This window comes from Centroberyx gerrardi, chromosome 14 (genome assembly GCF_048128805.1).
Source record: "Centroberyx gerrardi isolate f3 chromosome 14, fCenGer3.hap1.cur.20231027, whole genome shotgun sequence".
Classification (NCBI taxonomy): domain Eukaryota; kingdom Metazoa; phylum Chordata; class Actinopteri; order Beryciformes; family Berycidae; genus Centroberyx; species Centroberyx gerrardi.
This window is the reverse complement of record NC_136010.1, coordinates 2308800-2316299: the sequence shown is the minus strand read 5'-3', so window position 1 is coordinate 2316299 and position 7500 is coordinate 2308800. Positions and strand designations below refer to the sequence as shown.

The window sequence follows — 7500 nt, the reverse complement described above, 5'->3', positions numbered from 1 at the left end:
GAGGACATTTTAGGAAGTTCTTAAGAAGGCTCTTAAGTGCAATTCCTTAATATTTTCTTAGTAACAGTCTCATTTCTTACAAATTTCTTTAATTTTTTCAACTTAAGAACTTCTCAAAATAGGGGCCTGAATTAATTCTGGTTAATAAACTTTAGGCTTACTGCCACTGAGGCTAGGAGGAAACCCAAAGTGCTTCATCTACAAAACAATTGGGGGAAAAACCTATTTAGGACAACTAGGTTTAAACATTGGTTGGTAACTGTAAAATTTGCTGGCTTATTTTCAATAAACATGAGACAGAGGCACCTGGCCCTACACCAAATAAAGCTTTACAATAATGTTCATCTTAATGTTCGGTGTCGGGGAACCTGTGAAGACTTTGAACTATAACCTACTTGTCTAAAATGTGTTTAAATATATGATATTAGAGGCTTACCTTTTCACTGTAGGAATTTTAAGACAGGTGAAGGGCTGTCTTAAAGTTAAGAAAAAAATCAAGAACAAATTTGAGAACTTTCATTTCAAGAATACCATTTATTCGTAAGTTTTTTCTTAGGAAGAAACATAAGAAGAAAGTTAAGAACTGTTTTTGAGAATAGCATTTTTCCCTATTTTTTTTTTCTTAAGACTAAAGTTAAGAAAAAAAATGGCACTTAAGAAGATTTTTTTTCTTAAGAGGTTTTTGTGAATCCGGCCCCTGGTTCCCACTCACTTGGACATCGAATTCAAAGACTTTTTTCGACGACTTTCAAGCTCTCGTTTGGGGAAATTAATGATCGTGTTCTGGGTCAAAATTAAACAGCATAGATGCTTCATGTTTTTATTCATGATCTAGTTAATTTGTTTTTTACCTGAAGAAAAGACTCATTTAAATATCACCCAATATATTCAGGGTTAGCTCATCAACATGAAACAATACAGTTTCTCTAGGATAAAGAAAAAATATGCATCTAAAATAATCCTTTTCCCTACAGTAGGAATCGATGTATTTATGCATCTAAATAGAAAATGTAGTGTGTTTCTATTTTAAAGTAGAGTCAGAGAACAGAACAGGAGTCTAGATGAAGTCTGGTTTGAAACTGGACTGTGGGAACATTAGAAACATTAGAAACATTAGAAACATTAGAAACATTAGAGACAGAGTTCAGTAGAAGCCAGTGGAGCAGACTCTACTGTGCTGATGGGACTTTTTCTCATCAGCCGGTCAATCTGCTGCAGTAGTCTGTCAGATTAGGATTCTGCAAGGATGAAAGCCTCTGTGTGGTCCCAGTGCACACACACACACACACACACACACACACACACACACACACACACACACACACACACACACACACACACGCACGCACACACAATGACTCCCCCAAACAGACCACCAGCCCAGCTAATTGGAGTTGTTGTATTACCTCCCTCGTGTCCCTTGTTCTTTCTCTCTCTCTCTTTCTTTCTCTATGACACACACACACCACTCTCTCTCACACACACACATACACAAGCATACACACATGTACACACACACACACACACACACACACACGTACACCGGCCCAGTGGGAATTGGCAGCTCCGAGCGAATTGAGAGAGAAGGCAGAAAGTCATTACTTCTGTGACAAGTGCGTGTGTGTATGTGTGTGTGTATATATACGTGTGTGTGTGTGTGTGTGTGTGTGTGTGTATGTGTGTGTGTGTGTATAATCCTGCCATCAGTATGCTGGTCAGACCTTGCAACAGAAGGAAGGAAATTGAAGCGAGAGAGAGAGAGAGAGAGAGAGAGAGAGAAAGAGGGAATGAGAGAAAGGGAGGAGGAGGAGGAGGAGAGCGAGGAGGCGTCAGTCCAACATCCAGGTCTTTTGATTACAGATGGTAAATGTGCCTTCGGTCTCCTCCTGCTCCTCCCCTCCTCCTCCTCCTCCTCCTCCTCCTCCTCCTCCTCCCCCTCCTCCTCTTCTTCTCCCCAGCTCATTCTCCCCCCCCCCTCCTCCTCCTCCTCCTCCTCCTCCCCCTCCTCCTCCTCTTCTTCTCCCCAGCTCATTCTCGCACGAGGGATTTGAGATCAACGTGAGAGGAATCTCTCACCAGGCTGTGTGCAGTGTCGTGTATTATCTGTGTGTGTGTGTAGTGTCATTTATTATAGTGTGTGTGTGTGTGTGTGTGTGTGTGTGTGTGTGTGTGTGTGTGTGTGTGTGTATAGTGCCATGTTTTCAGCGGCTGGGTTAAGACCCAGAGGTTGGCCGCAAGAAGATCAAAATGAGAAATTGTTATGTGAAGCCGGCAGCGGCTGCGTTGTTTTATTATATTCTGTCATTCTGACTCTGAGTCTCTGAGCCTCCAGAGACTCCTGCTGCTCCTGCTGCTCCTGCTGCTCCTTCTGCTCCTGCTGCTCCTGCTGCTCCTGCTGCTCCTGCTGCTCCTGCTGCTCCTTCTGCTCCTGCTGCTCCTGCTGCTCCTGCTGCTCCTGCTGCTCCTGCTGCTCCTTCTGCTCCTGCTGCTCCTGCTGCTCCTGCTGCTCCTTCTGCTCCTGCTGCTCCTGCTACTCCTTCTGCTCCTTCTGCTCTGCTGCTGCTCCTGCTGCTCCTGCTGCTCCTGCTGCTCCTTCTGCTCCTGCTGCTCCTGCTGCTCCTTCTGCTCCTTCTGCTCCTTCTGCTCTGCTGCTGCTCCTGCTGCTCCTGCTGCTCCTGCTACTCCTTCTGCTCCTTCTGCTCCTGCTGCTCCTTCTGCTCCTGCTTCTGCTCCTGCTGCTCCTTCTGCTCCTGCTGCTCCTGCTGCTCCTTCTGCTCCTTCTGCTCCTTCTGCTCCTGCTGCTCCTGCTGCTCCTGCTACTCCCGCTGCTCCTTCTGCTCCTTCTGCTCCTTCTGCTCCTGCTGCTCCTGCTGCTCCTGCTACTCCTTCTGCTCCCGCTGCTCCTTCTGCTCCTTCTGCTCTGCTGCTCCTTCTGCTCCCGCTACTCCTTCTGCTCCCGCTGCTCTGCTGCTCCTTCTGCTCCTTCTGCTCCTGCTGCTGGTTTGACAGCCACCGGTGTTACGAACAAACATGTCACCGTGTGTCCGGTGGATGAAGCAGCTGCTGGGATCACTGCAGAAATCTCCATCTTAACAAGTCATTTAGTCTCTTATTGAGTCCTAAAATTGTAATTTTCTTAAAACAAGTGAAGAAATCTGCCAGTGTGGTTTCATAATTTAACTTGTTTCCAATGCAAATCAACTTGTTTGAAGAATTTAGTAGAATCAAGAGTCATTTTCTTGACAGCAGTGCAGTGATCTGCCTTATTCTGACTGGTTTCAACAGACTGACACTCTGTTCTAGAAAACTCCTGAAACAAGTGAAGCTGCATTGGAAACAAGTGGAGTTATAAGATTTGAAGCTGAATATGAGACTAAATGACTCATTAAGATGGACGTTTTTTGCAGTGATGAAGATGATGCAATGTTTAATATCTCTGCTCTCCTGGAGCATAACATGACTAGTAAATATCAGCAGGTTCCTGGATGGTAGAGAGTGAAACAAAGTGAACAGATTTCTGCATTCAGAAACACAGGAGCAGCCGAGGCTGAAGGCTCCTGCCACACCAAGGTCCCTTCAAAAATATGGCAGTTTGTTTCTGCGTTGCTTATCGGCAAAAAACACACATTGGAAAATATAATTTGAGACTTTATTACTAACGAATAGCGTGTTCTGGTAAATTCGGCATGTATATAATCCTCCAAACAGCTGGAATTGTAATGGACCGGCCCAGGGAAGTGGAGTTACTTCACACAGAGAAGAGCGACTCCTGACCTTAAGAGTCGTGGTGATGTCAGGATCCTGATCACATTAAGACTCTATCAATGGTCTAACTGGGTAAAACCTGACAGAAAGTCGATTGTTGTTGATGTGAAACAGTCCAACCTGCCCACCATGCTGATGATGGTCTCGCTCTGCGGAGGGCAGAGTGTTGTTGTCATGACAACGCTGAACGATAGAGGCCAGCACTGGACCAGAAATTACACAGAGACCCTTTAAAGACCCTTTAAAGAAATAAAAAATAACTTCTTTTTTTTTTACCTTTTTGTCGATGTTGCTGGATGTTGCTCAAAATGAACAGAGCGTCTCTCATTTCTGTTGATGGCTCATCCTGCACTCGGGGGCGGAGACAAACATTTCATCCAATGAAATTTGATAACCGTTGGGATTATAACTAACCAATGTTACAAATTAAATACAGAGAAAGTAATAGATTAGTTATTTTGAGTGTGTGTGAGTGTGAATGTAAAGACAACAGCAACACATCAGTTACCTTTGTAGAGAGACTTGGGTCTTCTGTCTTAACACATCTCTCTCTGTCCCTCTCTCTCCCTCTCTCTCTCTCTCTCTCCCTCTCTCTCTCTCTCTCTCTCTCTCTGTCCCTCTCTCCCTCTCTCTCTCTCCCTCTCTCTCTCTCTCTCTCTCTCTCTCTACAGGACTCTACAGAGCGGCAGCCTCCATACAGGTAATCCACTTTCTCTTTCTCAGTAATGAATCCACTCTCAGTCTGTCTCTGCTCCTCCGTCTCATCAGCCGGGTGAGAGGGGGAATGACAGGGCAGAGGGAGAGAGAGGGGTCAGAGGTCAGAGGTCACGCTGGTGTTATTTTCTCTATAGGACAGGTTGGATTGCAGAATGTGTTTCTGTATATAGAAAACAGGATTAGAAAGCAGGAACAGCCTCTGTGATGGACACAGATGAGAGAAGACAGGACCGGGTGAGAGAGGTGACGGTGTGTGTGTGTGTGTGTGTGTGTGTGTGTGTGTGTGTGAGTGTGTGTGGGGGGTGTCAGAGTGTAATACACACACACACACACACACACACACTCCCTCCCTTGTTGTGACCCAGTAACAGGAGCCTCACATTCCTGATTAATGATGCAGGTTGGACCCAAACAATGAACAAACAAACACACACACACACACACACACACACACACACACACACACACACACTAGTAGTGCGATGCATTGATACACACATGAACATACAACACGCTCACGCATATTTACATGAACATTCATGACACACAAACATGCAACATAAACACACACAACACACAGCATGGGAAACTGCTACAGATAAAAGTTTATAAGTTTGTCTGATTCAGTGTTTCTTAACCCAGGGTTTAGGGCCCTAAATGGGTCGAGGCGTTATTACCTTTGGGTCCCCTGTGGCAGGTGGATGCAGAAGTCCTGGTTCACTTCCTGTAGTCAGTTGTTACATTTTCAAAAATGCGAAATACAAATACAAAACACATGATTTGTCAAGTCAAGTCAATTTTATTTCTATAGCACATTTCATACACAGGTAAGCTCAATGTGCTTCACATTAAACATTGTCAAAAAAAAAAAAAGTAGTGACAATAAACAGATATGGAAACACAAAAAAAGGAATATAAAGTCAGGTGAGATGGGATTTTAAATGAAATCAGAATCTGACAGTCTGATACTGAACAGCTGCAGAAATCTGAAATCTGAAATCTGAACGCAGCGTGACGCACTTCCTGTCTGGCAGTCTGTGAGCGTGCGATTTTGTCCAGTGCATTCTGGGAAAGAAAAACAGAAACAAGCGAGTTCACAGCCTGAAGCAGGAGGAGAAAACACCGACAACACAAACACTGCAAAACAACCAATATCAATCAATCAGTCAACCAATAACTTTATTGTTTATTTGTTGTGCAGCCAGGTAGAAAAAACACAAATCACAGAAAACACAGACCATCAAAATATATTTTAAAAAACTCAACATGTGGTGGAAGATGGACAGAGCGTCTGGAAGGCTTACAGGTTTCCAGCAGTGGAAAAGAAGTTATAAGTTATAAGTTACAAATTTATTTACAAGTTTATTTGCCAATTTGAAATGCAAATGTATTATTTCAGAGTTAAATTGCCTCTGAAAATGCCTGAAAAAGACCAAAATGCCTGCAAAAATCAGATCAACGGGGTTAAAAATATCATCTGAAAAAACTCATATTTCTTCCCCTGCTGTACTGTACAGTATGTACTGTAGTGTCTGTAGTGTCTGTAGAGACTGTCTGTACTGATGAAGCCAAAACACTGACAGAGCCCCAGTGAATCATGGGAAACGGTGAGCTGCCGCCGCCGCTGGACAGAAAACACTGCAGAGGATTCTGACCTGCTCTCCCTCCTCTGCATTCCTCTGCACACTGCACTGTGTGTGTGTGTGTGTGTGTGTGTGTGTGTGTGTGTGTGTGTGTGTGTGTGTGTGTGTGTGTCTACATGTGTTTCTGATCACTGGGAGGAGACGAAGAGAGAGAGAGAGAGAGAGAGAGAGACATGAGGAAGCAGAGGGAGGTGGAGGAGGAGATGGAAAGCTCAGATGAAGTCAGTTCAGTGCAGCATGACATTTCTCTGACAGATAGACTGATCAATACGTAGATAGGTAGGCAGGTTGACTGATCGGTTGATTTGTTTATTGATTGGTCGGTTGATTCCGGAGTGACAGGTGAAGTCGGTGTAAATATCAGCCTGACATTTTCTGACCGGAGAGAATCCACATTGGTCTGCATCTCTCCTCGCTGAAGCTTTTATTTTTCCATTGCATTTTTTTTTTTGTACGTGTGAATAATTAAGCGTATGCATGAATGAATGAAAACAAGCAGTAAAAAAAAAAATGTATGAAAACATCGGCTAGAAACGGAGGGGAAGGATGAGATATCTCCTGCGACTTCTATTGTTCTGATATTTCATCTCTCCCGGTTAGCACTATCCCCAAATCATAAGACAGTCATGAAATAGCCTACGCTGTCCCCTTAAACATTTTGCTAAATCATTAATTAGGAAAAGATTTCACCACCGCACAACCGCGTTTTTTTGTGGCAGCCTCGCGGGGCTTTTATTTTGAAAAGAAAATGCTCTTCGGCGACAAGCCTTTGGGAAATGTGGCGAGTTTCACTGAACTTCAGCTTGAGAGGGAACCGGGAGTTCAAAATAACTGAAGAAGAAGAAGAGACCTGAGCATGGAGCTGGCTGGGCAGCGGAGGTCTGCAGCCGGACCCCCCCTCGTCGGGTCGCTCTCCCTCCAGGACGTCCAGCCGCTGCCGGGCCGACCCTCCGGACGAACTGCACTAACAACTTCATGTGAACAATTCTATTCTGAAATGCTGTTTATTCATTTTGGGGAAACTATCATCAGCTGAAGTTCATCACTCAATATTTCTAAAATTATAGACGATCCAGTTTTTGAAAGTGTTTTCATTTTGTCAACGCAGGACTGAAGTTACCAAATATCCTTCACCTCCCTTTGTGTTCATTCTGTTTTATCATCCGTTTGTTCAGGCTGTGAAGTTTCTGATTTTGGACTGAAACACTGCAGGGACTTACATCAGGGACTCTGTCATTGTTAGCTACTACCATCTATCACCAATATAACACACACACACACACACACACACACATAGAGAGAGAGCTAGCGATGCATCATGTTGTTAACCCTGTCATGTTGACAATAAGTCTCCTGACAGCACAGTGACCACTGG

At 44.2% G+C, this 7500-nt stretch overlaps 1 long non-coding RNA gene across 1 annotated transcript in view; it reads left to right on the top strand.

Annotated features, from left to right (window-relative positions):
* Window positions 1–7500, top strand: part of LOC144542310 (uncharacterized) — a 49458-nt gene that overhangs the window by 10585 nt on the left and 31373 nt on the right. The window contains exon 2 of the long non-coding RNA XR_013507164.1: window positions 4437–4465. This is a non-coding gene — a long non-coding RNA (uncharacterized LOC144542310). The remainder of the gene's footprint in view (window positions 1–4436; window positions 4466–7500) is intronic.